The following is a 15,998-nucleotide window of genomic DNA, read 5'->3' on the forward strand; positions in this document are numbered from 1 at the left end:
AAAAATCTCAGTAGCTTACAATATGCATTTCTTTCTTTCTTGTATTACTTTTCAATCACTGTGGGACAACAGCTGTGGTTCTGCTTCATATTTCTCCTCATTCCATTGTCTAAGATAAAAGAGCAGGCTTTGTTTGGAACATAAACAAAATACTTGGCAGAAATTTCCAATGCCTTCTAAAATTTCTGCTCAGACATGGTGTTATATTCATTCAAATTTCACTGAATGAAGCTTGTCACATAGTCAGTTATATTTGGGGGCAGCAGCCGTGATATCACTACCCTCATAGGTGCTTTGCTTGTCTCATGGCAGTGGGTGAGGATGTCACAGTCTTCTAGGAAGATGAAAAAAGGAAAAATCTGGGACAATGAAAACAATCCAACACAACAAGCACTGAAAACATGCTAGATACATCAGAAACATGGTGTCATGAAGCCCCCTGCATCCTGGATCTCTCCCCTTGAAGTTACAAGTTGAACAGCTATAATTCAACGAAGGATTCCCTGTGCAACACAGAAACAGGTCTAAGAGATTCGCACGTTGAAATAATTGAAGGTGGGTGAATGGGAGTGAACAGGGGAGGAGGGAAGAGAGAAGAACAGAGATGGTTTACGGACACAGCCTGAAGCTCACTGCAGTCCCAAAAGAGGGGAGGATACAGACTGCAGGTGCACTCTCTGTGGCCCTGAGCATTCCTGTCTGAGTGATCAGCATGTAATACACCTGAACCCAGCAATTGGGACAGAGACCTCGGGGCAAAGACTGAATATAGAAGTCAAACAGCTGTGATCTAGCAGCCTTCACTGCCAGGCAGAAAACAAAGCCATGAAGCCTGGCCCCCTCCCCCAACCCTCCCAGAACTCACCTCCTTGCACCCTCCCATAGCTAGCAGTGGGTCCCAGAAGAAACTGTAGTAGTGAGTATCAGGTTAAAGAGCAGAATATCTACAGCCCTGAGACTAGAGAGACAGTTCCTGAGTGGTAGAGGCTCACTGCCGCTAAACCCAGTGACAGGGGTGGAGATACAGAGGCAAGGAAGCTGTGGTCTGGCAGTCATCATTACTCAGAAAAGAACAAAGGCACAAACACTTCAGGGGCCTCTGCCAGTCCACCTCACCCCCACCTTTGCAGCTGATGCCAGCTAGGACTGCTCAGGCAGCTCAGCACTGCATCTGGCTACAAGAGCAGCACTAGGATTTCAGGGGGTCAAAATACCATTGCTCACCACATTCTCCCAGGGGGATGGTACCCTGAGACCAGTGTGACCTGGTAACAGAGGTGATGCCCACTTCCCTAGGGAATCTTCCACCACTAGAAGCCAGAACAAGACAAGAGAAAATGAAACACTCCAGCACCACCTACTGGACAACAAAAGAAAGACCTCTTCATATCAACCTGCTACAGAAATCCTTCCCATAGGAAGAGAAATAATTCATTAGTTACCATGAACAACCAAGGTGACAAGGCAAATAGTTGATGAGAATGTCCCAAACCTATGGAGAAAACTGGATCTTTGAATACAAGAAGCAAACAGAACACCTAATTATCTCAATCCAAAAATACCTTTTTCCAGTCACATTATATTGAAACTGTCAAAAATTAATAACAAAGAGTTCTCAAGACAGCCAGGAAAAAGAAGTCGGCAATCTATAAGGAAAACCTATTAGATTATCATCAGATTTTTCAGCAGAAACTTTACAGGCTAGGAAAGAATGGAATGAAATATTCAAACTATCGAAAGAGAGAAATTACCAGCCAAGAATAATATATCCAACAAATTTATCCTTTAGATATGAAGCAGTAATAAAAACCTTTCCAGACATACAGAAACTGGGGAGTGGCGGGGAGGGGGGGCGATTTCCACCACAAAGCCTGCAGTACAGGAAATACTAAAGGGGGTTATTCTACCTGAAACAAAAAAGACAAAAAGATACAAAACTATGAGTAAGATGACTAACAGACGTACAGAAGGAGGAAATGGCAACCCCTACTGAGCATAGGGCACTATACACTTAAATATAACATAAAGGTTAAAGGAGATAAAAGCATAAAAAAGAAAAAGAGAAGACAATTTTCTACAGCAACTTGGAAATGACTCACAGCATAAATAGGGATAATTTGTGACAACAAAAACATAAAAGGGGTGGGAGTAAAGGTCTGAATTTGCAAAGGTGAGTAGAGATAAGCTGCATACTGAAGAAAAAGGACTACTATATATATGAAACTTTCTTTTCCATGAACTTAATGGTAACCACTCAAAAAAAAAAAAAAATCCAGAACTGAGACACATAACATCAAAAAAAAGGGGAAAAAAAATCATACAGTACTACCAAATCAAAATAACAGACAGATATACAAAAGCCAAGAAACAGTGGATACTCTGAGCTACCAGAAAACGAAAAATAAATAGCTACAGGAAATCCTCATATATCAATAATTACTCCAAATGTAAATGGACAGAACTCAACAATAAAAAGGCACAGAGTAGCAGATTAGATAAAGAAAACAAAACCCAACCATATGTTGCCTTCAAGAGACACATCTCAACTACAAAGACATAGACTCAATGTGAAAGGGTGGAAAATGATACTCCAAGGAAATGGTATCCAGAGAGAAGCAGGTGTATCCATATGTATATCTGATGAATTAGAACTTAAGGTTAAAAAGGTAACAAGAGATAAAGATAGACATTTCATAATGATAAAGGGGCCAATACATCCAGAAGACATAACTCTTAACAATATATATGCTACCAATTAGAGAGCACCAAAATATATGAAACAACTAATAGAACTAAAGGAGAAACTATCAAAAACACAATCATCCAAAGAGAAAAATCAATAAGGAAATGTCATCCTTAAATGACACATTATATCAAATGGACATAATCGATATTTACAGAACATTCATCCCAGAATACCAGACTATATATTCTTTTCTACTGCACATGGAACATTCTCAAGGATAGACCATATGTAAGGAACAAAACTAGCCTCAACAAATTTAAGAAGACTGAAATCATTCCAAGGATTTTCTCCAACCACAATGCTTTGAAACTGGAGATCAACTATAAAAGAAAGAGGGACAAAACCACAAATATGTGGAGAATAAAAGAAACATGCTGGTAAAGAATGACTGGGTCAGAGAAGAAATAAAAGAAGAGATCAAAAGACACCTCAAAACAAATGAGAAAGAAAAAAACAACTTATCAAAATATTTGGGATGCAGTCAAAGTGGTGATAACAGGGAAGTTTATTTCATTACAGGCCTATCTCAAGAAACAAGAAAAATCCCAAATAAACAGTCTAACATTACATGATAAAGAACTAGAAAAAGAACAAATGAAGCCCAAAGTCAGCAGAAAGAAGGAAATAATAAAAGTTACAGCAGAATTAAATGAAATAGTGAACAAAAAGACAATAGAAAAATTTAATGCAACAAAGAGCTAGTTCTTCGAAAAGAATAGTAAAATTGACAAACCCCTGTCTAGACTTACTAAGGAAAAAAAGAGAAGAGACACAAATAAACAAAATCAGAAATGAAAGAGGAGAAGTTACAACAGATACCACAGAAATGCAAAGGATCATACAAGAATACTATGAAAGACTATATGCCACAAAATGCAATAACCTAGAAGAAATGGATGTGTTCTTAGAAATATGTAATCTTCTCAGATTAAATCACTTAAACTGGAAAATCTAAATAGACCCATCAAAAGCAAGGATATTTAAACAATCATCATAAACCTACCAAAAGGCAAAAGTCCAGGACCACATGACTTCACTAGTGAATTCTACTAAACATTCAAAGATGATTTAATATCTGTCCTTCTTAAATGCTTCCAAAAATATTGAAGAAGAGACTATTTCCTATCTCATTTTATTACACCAACATTACCATGATACCAAAACCTGGTAAGGATAACACATACAAAAAAAGAAACTATAGACCAATAACTCTGATGAATATAAACGCAAAAATCCTAAACAAAATACCAGCAAATCAGATACAACAATACATTTAAAGGGTTATACAGCAAGACCAAGTGAGGCTTATTTCAGGGACGTAGAATGGTCCAGCATATGCAAATCACACAAGTGATTCACCCATAAACAAAATAATGGATAAAAATCATATATATGATGTTATCAATAGATGCAGAAAAACATTTGACAAGATACAACATCCAGGGGCAGCTGGATGTCTCAGTTGGTTAGTGTGCAAGCTTTGAACAACAGGGTTGCTGGTTCGATTCCCACATGGGCCCGTGAACTGCTCCCTCCACAACTAGATTGAAGACAATGAGCCACCACTGAGCTGCCGGAGGGATGGCTGGATGGCTCAGTTGGTTAGAGGGTGAGCTCTCACACGATTGCCAGTTCTATTCCCACATGGGATGGTGGGCTGCACCCCCTGCAACTAAAGATTGAAAAAACAGCGACTGAGCTGAGCTGCGCCCTCCACAACTAGATTGAAAGACAACTACATGGAGCTGATGAGCCCCGGAGAAACACAGTTCCCCAATATTCCCCAATTAAAAAAAAAAATAGTATCCTGTTCTTGCCTCTCTTAAAAAAAAAAAAGATACAACATCCACTTATTATTAAAATGATTAATAAAATGGGTATAGAAAAAAAGTACGTCAACACAATAAACCTTCAGTTGATAATATATTCATGGTGAAAAACTGAAAGTTTTTCCTCTAAGATCAGGAACAGGATAAGGATGCCCCTTCTCACTACAGTTATTCAAGACAGTATTGGAAATTCTATCCAGAACAGTCAGGAGAAAGAAATAAGAGGCATCCTTATTGGGAAAGAAGAAGTCAAATTGTCACTTTTTGCAGACGACATTATTCTTCATATAGAAAACTATAAAGACACCACCAAAAATATATTAGAAACAATAAAAAATATAGTAAAATTGCAGGACACAAAACCAATGTACAAAAATCCATTGCATCCCTATATACTAACAATGAAATTTCAGAAAAAGAAACAATGCTTTTGCATTTGCAACAAAAATAATAAAATACCTACGAATAAACTTAACAAAGCATGTGAAGGAACTACACACTGAAAACTACAAGACATTCTTAACAGATTTTGAAGAAGACACAGAGAAATGGAAAGAATCACAGATTGGAAGAATCAACATAGTTAAAATGGCCCTAACACCCAAAGCAATATACAGATTTAATGCAATCCCCATCAAAATCCCAATGGCATTTTTTTTAAGAAATAGAACAAAGTCATTAGATTTATATGGAACCACAAAAGACCCCGAATAGCCAAGCAATCCTGAGAAAAAAGAACAAGGCCAGTGGTATCGTACTCCCTGACTTCAAATTATACTACAAACTGACAATAATCAAAGCAGCATAGTATTGGCAGAAAAACAGACACACAGACCAATGGAACAAAACTGAGAACCGGGAAATAAAATGAACTCATATATTATCTATCTATCTATCTATCTATCTATCTATCTATCTATCTATCTATCTACACAGACGGTGCCAAAAAAAATTTATATACATTTTAAGAAGGGAAAAAACTGTGTTAAAATTGTAATAATATATACCAATAACAAAAGATGAATACAAGTCACGTTGACTTCTGTAATTACAAGAGGTGCTCAAAGTGGTTACCATCAGTATAATTTTAATACAGTTTTTTTTCCTTTCTTAAAATGTGTATACATTTTTTTGGCACCCTCTGTATACATATGCAGATACTTTTTGACAAAGGAGTCAAAAGCATACAATGGAGAAAAGAAAGCCTCTTCAATAAATGGTGCTGTGAAAATTGGAAAGCCATACGCAAAAGAAAGAAACTAGACTGTTATCTGTCACCATTCCGCAAAGTTAACTCAAAATGGATCAAAGACCTAAATGTAAGACCTAACACAATAAAGTGCATAGAAGAAAGCACAGGTATTAAACTAATGGACCTTGGGTTCAGAGAGGATTTTATGAATTTGACCTCAAAGGCAAGGGAAGTAAAAGCAAAAATAAATGAATGGGACTATATCAAATTAAAAAGCTTCTGCACAGCAAAAGAAACTATCAACAAAACAAAGAGGCAACCAACAAGATATTTACAAACAACACTTCGATAAGGAGTTAATATCTAAAATATATAAAGAACTCATACAACTCAACAATAAAAAAACAAACATTCCAAATTTAAAAATGGGTAAAGGACCTAAACACTTTTCCCAAGAAGACATACAAATGGCCAACAGACGTATGAAAAGATGCTCAACTTCACTAGCTATTAGGGAAATGCAAATAAAAACCACAACGAGATACCAGTCTACACCTATTAGAATGGCTATTATCAACAAGACAAGTAATAACAAGTGTTGGAGAGGCTATGGAGAAAAAGGAAATCTCATACACGGTTGGTGGGAATGTAAATCGGCATAGCACCAATGGAAAACAGTATGGAGGTTCCTCAAAAAAATTAAGAATGGAATTACCTTATGACTTAACAATCCCTCTTCTGGATATCTATGCAAAAAAAAAAAAGGCAAAACACTTATCTGTAAATATATATGTACCCTTATTTTCATGGCAGCATTATTTACAGTGGCCAAGACATGGAAAGAACTGAAGTGTCCTTTGATAGATGATCGGGTAAAGAAGATGTGGTACATTTATATAATGGAATACTACTCTGCCATAAAAAAGTGAAATACTGCCATTTGTGATAATATGGATGGATCTTGAGATTATCATGCTAAGAGAAACAAGTCAGACAGAGAAAGTAGAGAACCATATGACTTCATTCATATGTGGGATATTAAACTTATTAAAGCAACAAATGAACAAGACAGACAATCAAAAACTCCTAGACACAGACAACAGTTTAATGGTTACCAGAGGGTAAGGGGGGAGGAAGGTGGGAGATGAGGTAAAGGGGTTCAAATACTCGTATATGGTGATGGAAGGAGAACTGCCTTTGCGTGTGAACACATGATGCAATACATAGCTGATGTATTATATAACTGTACACTTGAAACCTATATTTTTATTAACCAATGTCACCCCAAGAAATTTAATGACATTATGCTAAATACTTCAGATGACCCCCAGAATTTACTTATTAATTATACCCAAACTCAGCTGGGAGACATGTGTCTGCCAAGATTAAAATAATAAATATTAATATTAGGTAATATCTATAGCAGCCAAAGAGATAAAGACCTTAAGAAAAAAATTAGATGTCAAGATTTGTTTCTTCTTCTGCCATAGAAAATAAATGCAGGTATAGTAATGTGGTAATGTTTGTTTATTAGAAAAGGAAGGCTGGCTTATCTGTTTACCTAAAGTACTCATTGAAAGGTAATCATTCATTGATAATGTTTTTCTGTTTCAGTATCTGGCCACAAAATATATTGGCCCAGATGTACAATTTGGTTACTACTCTGATTTAGGTTCTAGACACTGAGATAACCCACATTTAACTTAAAGATACTATGTCAACTGACCAAATGGTTGAGATATTCCTTACGGAAACAGTGCCAGATTAACCTGATACTCCTCTCTTATTTAGCTTCCTTAATATAGATACATTTTTTTATGAATAAGCATTTTGGGGCTCTATTCCCATCTTTTATTCTTAAAGTGTCTTCTATATTTATTGGGAGCATTAACTGAACTGATTCTAGAGTATGCTGCTGTTTATTTTCTGCTGTCAACTGTGCTGACACAAATGCCAGCTATTCTAAATGAACCATATCATGCTGCATTCTTATAAGGATTACAAAATGTTTCTTTAAAGAAAACATGAACTACATAATGAAAAATCAGTTCTAATCTCAAGTGTTTTCCAAAGGTCACCTCACCAACTCCAATAATTCTTAAAGCCATACAAAATTGGGCTCCTGAATTAATTCCTGAAAACCTATAAGGATAATAGAAAGAAGTAAAGAAAAAAAACATAAAATCCTACCATATAGTTCATGTGAATTTTACTCATCTTGCTGTTTGAAGCATGCCATTCTTACCCTTGGACTCTTTTATCACTTGGCCTTTACACTTTCAGGTCGAAGTTAATGTCACTGAGATTCACAATCTTACTGAAATAAGTATGTGGCAAGCATCATAGCTCTATTCTTTCTTTTCAGTGAGACAATCATGCTCAGAACCACTGAGCCAAGCACCACAATGTAATAGCACCCTGTGGCTCATAGCATAACATCCAAAGATGAAATGTACAAACTCAGAGTCTAATGCTGTATTGAAAACCTCAAGTAAGTTATTGGAAAATTATGGTTAAATGAAAGTGTTTCTTTGAGACATTGCACATTCACACATGCTGAATGTTCAATGTGGCATTTACTTGAAAGGATGATGGAAGACTTAAACAAACATTCATGAATGATCACACAATAGCACATTAGATTCAGAAACACTTAACTGAATGTTTTTGCACTTCTATGAGCTTCAGTAATACACAAAGCCTTAAGCACATATTAAGGAGCAGGATTAATAAAAAGTAAATCTGTATATTATATGAGGTAGCATTGATTGACATAACAGCATATTGAGGTGTCATTGGTGGCTTTCAAATATAAGAAAAATATAGAAAGAATTTTATAAGAATGTTTATCGGGCTATCCCAAAGAACATATATATAAAAAAAGTGGAGATAAACTAGGTACCATTATATTGAATCATTCACAGATTAAAGGAGCATAATGGAGAACATTTACACAATGAGTGTTTTGGAAGCTAGGAAAAAATGGAGATGGCTTGATTTCTACTTAAGATCCTGGAAGTAAGTCAATCATGTGCTTTCCTTGATCCAAAAGGGACATATTTCTAGTCTCTGTCCACTCTGTTTCTTCAAGTTAGAATGCTTGGCTGGAAAAAAAAAAATAAGTCTAGTCACTAATCAAGGCACTTTGCTGTGTGTGGCAAAAGGAAACTGTGGCATGCAGGAAATTGGTACCTTCTACATGTCCTGGGGAAAGAGTAAAAGAAAAAACAAAATCCTAATGGCAAAAGTGCCTCATGGGATTGTTCAGGAACTCACCATATGACTCTTGGCACCTAAAAGGATGTTCACCAAATTTAAAAGAAAATCATCTGTTTCTTTATTTTTTTAATTTTATTAAATTTGTTGGGGTCACATTGGTTGATAAAATTATATCGGTTTCAAGTGTACAATTCTATAATACATCATCTATATATTGCATTGCGCATTCACCACCCAGAGTCAGTTCTCCTTCCATCACCATATAGTTGACCCCCTTTACCCTCATCTACCTCCTCCTCCCCTTTTCCCTCTCTTAACTGCCATACTGTTGTCTGTGTCTATGAGTTTTTCTTTGTTTGTTTGTTTGTTTGTTTGTTTGTCTTATTTGTTCATTTGTTGGGATGGGATGGGAGTTAGGTGGATGAAGACAGGAAGCAGTCTTTCTCCTTTCAGAAAGAGCCCATGTAACTAATGCTGTGTTTCCTCTTTGGAAATATGTACAACAATGAGTGAAATATAGTAATTTCCTATCCCTGGTCTGATTAGACTGTTAATTACTTGTAGTATTAACACAGTGCTTTACCATATAATATGAGCAGATTCTGAAATAATTAGTGCTTGTGAGTCTTCTTGAGTCTCCTTTTGGTCCCCTACCACTGAGACCCTTGCAGTAGAAGTACATGTTTGAGAGATTTACGAAAGAATGACAATATGACATTGGAATCCTTTCTAACATCTTCCTCCATCACAGTAATTTGCATTTCAAGTGCATTTCTCATAACTTCTCTTTTCCCTTTCCGTGACAAACTTTTATTAAATAATCTTAACAGGTGGATATTAGAGGAAATCTTGCATGAAACTTGAAGAGGGAAGGGAACATGACTTGAGAAACAAGAGTGGTAATTTTAAGTTAAACTGAATTCAGTAAGTTTTTAGGGAAAGGGAGAGGATTTTCAACCTGAACTAAGAGATCGTTACAATGTAAACAAGAAAAATGTAAAAAATAAACAATCCAAATGATATACAAATACTGAGAAGAATACTGCAATCTCATAATTACTTTTAAAAACACTGCCTTGAGGTAATTGTGCCTAATAGGTGGGATACTTCATTTCCTGGTCTAAAATATGTTAGGAAAACTTCTTGATGGGTGAAAGAGATATTTTTTAAAAATATTTATGTTTTAGAAAATTTGCCATAGCTTTTATGGAGGAGACAAAGAATGATGATATGTGTCCAATGAAAACCTCAAAGGAATTTTATGACATATATAAAGCTATTTAAAATAATCATTACTTAACCATATTTCTGTTTTAGAGATTTGCACGTACATATTTGGGGTGTCAGCATGTATTATAAATGTTTATTTTACTAATGTAAATACTGCTTCAATTGAGAAGAATTTAATTAAATAGTAGAGAGGCTATATAACAAAGACAGCACTTAAAGATTTAGAAATATGTTAAATAATCATTTAAGTATAAAATCAATCTGAAATTTCATTTTGCATATATGCAATAACTTCACTTTAAAATATGAGCTAAATTTAATTAAATAGTGATTTACTATTTATAAATTATATATAAAATGTCAGATACATTTTAAATATACAAGGAATTACAGTATTTTTAATAATCCCAAAATACATTCGTGAAGTCAAGTATCTTCAATAATAAATTTCTTACTTAACAACTTCAATTTTGGAAAATTTACAGGAGCACTTCCATGTTTCATAGGCATACTAAATACTCTTAGCCAGATAATCATGGAAAATAACTATGAAACAAGCCATTTACATCATTTATATCTAGTTTCCTTCTCCCCCTTTAGTAAGTTTATCTGAAGTTTGAATCAGACAAAGGGTGCATCATGAACAATGCCTTTTGAGCATGGTAAAAAATTAGAATAAAACTGAACTTAAAAATGGCTGTGCACATATGGTTCATAGTAAGTGGTTTTTTTTTTTTTCCTTCTCTAAGGTCAAAAACATCTGCAGTGATATAGATTATTTATCTTGTATATTCAGCCCATTGTGAAGTGCATGAATCTGTAGACTTAAAAATGGTTGTTGAATGATTACATACTGCATGAACAAATAGGTTGAGACTATCTCTCTGACTAGACACAATTTCTCTTCCCTTCTCTGAAATCTCTCTTAATTGTTTCATGGTATTTTTTTATGCAAATAATGTTAACACATTTAGAAGCTCCAATTCACCTACATCTATGTGCATGTGAATTTCAGTAGTTTAAGTACCCACGTCAGACTCAATCTCATAGTTGCTCTTCTGAATCCTATAGTTTTGGTGGAGAATTGTGTTGCTGTGTTGGTATTCTTGGATTGTGTCACTCCTCCCCATCTAGTTTGATTCTTTCTTCCTGATTACTGTATCTTGGATCACCCTTGTCTCAGACCCATATCTGTCTATTTCTAATGTCTATTTTACACAGGTGCAAAACAATTTTTTCTATATATTCGTTTTTTTAGTGTTTAATAAATTTTATAAATTGAAGTTTGGCAGTGTGTTCCCTTTTAGAAAAGATCTTTGTTCAAATTGTAGTTCACCAAAGATACATTGTACTTGATTTTCAAGTGAAGCATATGGTTACAAATTTGCTAAGCAGAAAACTACTAAATTGTTTTAATCATTTGTACAGGTACAATTTACAACATGTTATTGCATATTTCTGCCCAATGTGAAAATGTACACATTTTAAAAAATGTTTCAGAAAGAAAATAATTTCAATTTCAAACTTTATTTTTTATGTACATAGTTCCTTTTTGGTCAATAATACCAGTATTAACTCATGTTGAACTACACAAGCATATTCTTATAAAAGACTATAGGACAGCTAGAAAAACTAGTAAAAAAAATATATCAAACAAATTGAAACATCTTTATGAGCATATGTCTATGCTTGGTCTTTGGAGAAGGCTCAGAAGGCAAGTCCTTCCTTCTACCACCTACCTGATTCTCTACTGGAATGTAAGAGCCCACCTTCCCGTGTACCCTTACTCATGTTCAACACTGACTGGCCCAAATTGAAACAGTTTTCATCTGGTTACTCTCTGGAATCGTCATTATAGTTTTCCAACATGTGTCCACACACACATTCACAAGGCTGAGTGGTCCAGGCCACCCCAACCACTTTCCCCATCTCTTCTTCTGTGCCACAAACACATGTATATCCTATGCAGATTGACGGTTTCTTTTGTTGAAGCCTAGCATTGTCCCCATTCAAATTAATGTAGACTCTGACAAGGACTAACTGGAAAAGCGGGTGTCTGAGAATAGGGTCATCACTTAGTGTTTTGTTTTTGCTCTGGAAGAGTCAGCTAAAAATCTGAATGCCCCAAACAGTTGTTTTCCTCAGACAAGTGTCAAATCACCTTTGTGATTCATGATGATTAATAACAAAACAAAAACCAAGCAGTTCCATATGCTATTTTCATCCTAACCTCACTTTTCCATCAGCTTCAACTTCAATTTTTACTGTATTGTTTTTCAGGTCTTTTTCTTTGTCCCCCACCAAATGTCTTGTCTGAGCACTTCAACTTTGTGTCTCTCTGACCATATCATTCCTCATAAATATGCTTTATCTACTTACCTAGGTGGAAATAGCAAAATGATAATGTCTTTGAATACATTAGTAAAATGAACTGCTTCAAATAGGCCATAATGTCACAAACTATTTTAGTGCAATATGTTACACAATGGTTTTCACAGGCAGTTAAATACATCTGTGTTGGAAATTTATTTTAAATGGTTATCTTTTCAAGTACTATTATCACTAAAAATAAATGTAAATCCTGGAAAGTAAAATATTATTTGAATAGTTGAAATAATCTTGCATCTATGTTTTGATGATTATTATTTTTTGAAAGGATCTATTAAAGGAAAATCAAACTTTCTCAGTTGGATAATAAATGGAAGTCATAAAAAAGAATGAGGACAAAAGCTATAAACCATGTATTTAGGTTTTAGTTTTCTGCTACTGTTGTGTAATGATTTTATATAACACATTTAATCTCCCTGAACTTGAGTTTTGCCATCTGTTGAAAGGTGATAATAATATCTGATTTAACCTCATCATAAAGTTCCTGTAAGAGCATGGATGGATATTTCCTATTCTGAAGCTTGGTTAGTTTTTCATTGAAGAAACAGCATTAGGTTCTTCAGAATCCTATTCAAATATACCAGTTCACAGGGCAGGCCTCGAAGCAGTGTGTGCTCTGATGGAATAAGATATATAAACATTCATCTTACTGGGCACCTCTGCAATTGATCATCTAGAGTTCATGGTTTCTGCTTACCATATTTTTAATCTATATACAATTTGCTTCAACGTATGTCTATGCTTGTTTCATAACCTTAGGAAAAATGTAGTAATATTGACAAGTTAATAAAGACGGTATAATCACTCCATGGGGCCTCATGTGCCACTACAGTATCTCATCTAAGGGAATATCCTAGTCTCCCACGTTTTTGTTGTGACAGGGCTGCTAGAGGAGCAATCTATTAATTGCGATAGTCCTGCCTATAAGCCTCAGACATACTTTAAAATATCATCACGATCTTTATTTGGAAAAGTAACATCACAAAGCAACGTTCTTGTGCATCACTGAATTTGCCTTAAAACTTTCAATATCCCTTTGTACCCAAAGCATAACATGCTGTGACTTCCCTGACCATCTTTCCCACCAGTGACTGCAGCACACAAAACTGCTAATAAAGAACTGAAACGTTTTGCTTTTGAAGTTACCATCCTGGAAAGGTGAGGTGACATTTAGAAGAGTGGCTAAGCATCAGAGCCACTCTGTTAAAAATAATTACATAATAACTTGTAAATCATTTTTTGTTTCTTTTGTTAGGATAATTGAACATCAAATCAGAATAATACACATATTTTCACATTGCTTTACACTCACACACAACACATACAATTACAGAAATGATTACCTCTAATTATCTGTTGTTGAAGACCTTTCTATACTAACAATTTCGCCATTATATGTCCAATTTTTATTGTATTATGATGCCAAAGTTTAGGGTAAATTCAAGTACAATAAGAAGGTTTTAAAATAATAAGCAGGTTATGTCTGTTATGCTGGAAAGGATAACAACATATCACTTCACAAACCTATGTAATTTTACTATCCATTGTCACCACAATAAATTTTAATTAAAAAAAAACAAAATACTCAAATAATTTAGAAACACGATTTTCAATAAATCAGTGAAATAACAGAAAATAAAAATGTTATGAGCTTATGAAGAAAAAGTTATGAATTATAATTTACGTCAAAGTTTACTAAATGAACAGTCAGCCTTCTATGTGGTGTGTTATTCTCTCACAAGTATGATGTTATTTGCGGAAAATATCTTTACTTTTCAAAGCAGTAGGAAGTGTTTCTGAGTTTCATATGCTTAAAAACTTTAAAAAGATAGTTCTGATAATGACAAAACAGGATGTTGTTACAGTTTTATAATGAATTTACTGTGATTACACTGTCACTCTAATATCTTCAGCAAAAGTTATTAAAAAGTCAGAATATTTTGATATACTGTGTGGGGAAAAAAACAAACAAGAGAAATAAAAACATTTATTAGTAAGGACACATTTGAAATTCAGTTTTGGCACCTTCTGTCTTTAAGGTTCTCTACAATTTCCCTTCTTCAATGTTAAATTAATATGATTAAATCTCTATTTATACATATGTGTGTATATATATATATATGTTAAGTATACATATATACATATATACACATTTATGTGACATATATGACATTTGAATCCTATGGATATAGGTATAGGTTTATCAAGTTCTGTAACTATTTAAACTATTTCATCTTGTTCACAAAATTTTGTTTAAACATATATACTAATTATAACTGGAAATGTAGTTTTTACCATATAAAACTATTTCTGAAAATTTTATTAAGAGGGTATGTGAGAAATCACATAAGGAGCATAAAAGATGAGAATTTTAGGCAATACACATGCCAAAGAAATTTGATAAGGCACTCAAAGAACTAGATTTATGAAGGTCTATGAAAGCAAAACTGCTTTTTCTTGTTGAAGTGCCTTGAGATTTATATGTCAATATACTAAAATTTTCACATCTCTTTTAACATATTAATACTTCTGTTGAAAAATGACATTCCATGTCTGTTCTCACAGGCACATTTTATGGAAGAAATATGATAACATGAATTGATCTGCAGCTGCTCTACAAAAAACCTGTAAGATTCAAACCTCCTAGCAAGGACCTTCTTAGTCCTGTATAGTAATGCCATGTAAAATGCTAAAAAATTATATAAAGATCAATGTGAACATGTGTATTAGACACCCTATCGTTCTCACCACTGCCATTCAACTAAAATGAAATGTCATCCAATTGTAAACTAGCTGTAGGATAGAATTGAAAATATTTCTATGACAAATTTTAGGTAAAAAGCAAAAAATAAATTTTAGTTGTTGATAATCTCTAGCTAAAATATAATCTATTTTTCGCCTAATAATTCCTCCCATTAATGTGATTTTGTATAATGGTTCATATAAGGATTATCTGAAAATAATTTGGAAAGATCGCTTGGAACCATGAATCAGAACATTTACATGTGAATGGAAAACATTTAAATCTAAATATTTCTATGGGAATACCTATCTGATTTGGTGAGAAGGTATTCAAAACTAAAAATATCCTTCAAAATTGTATGTCAAGCGATCCTTTCTAAATCTAGGACCTGTAAATATATCTTGACCTTGATTATAGAGTGTAAAATCAGGTGCTAATTAATCATATGGCATATTTAACATGAAATACCTTTTATAAATTATATATTTATATAGTGGCTATAGTTTTTAAAAGATTCTACCAGTAATATTTTTACCCATTAAAAATGTACTTCTCAGGGGCAAATTTGCATAAAAGGAAAAGATACAGAATGTTACATAAATGCACATAATTAATCATCTTCACATATGCTCATTTTTTAAATGTCTTAAT

This window comes from Rhinolophus ferrumequinum, chromosome 7 (assembly GCF_004115265.2).
Source record: "Rhinolophus ferrumequinum isolate MPI-CBG mRhiFer1 chromosome 7, mRhiFer1_v1.p, whole genome shotgun sequence".
Lineage (NCBI taxonomy): Eukaryota > Metazoa > Chordata > Mammalia > Chiroptera > Rhinolophidae > Rhinolophus > Rhinolophus ferrumequinum.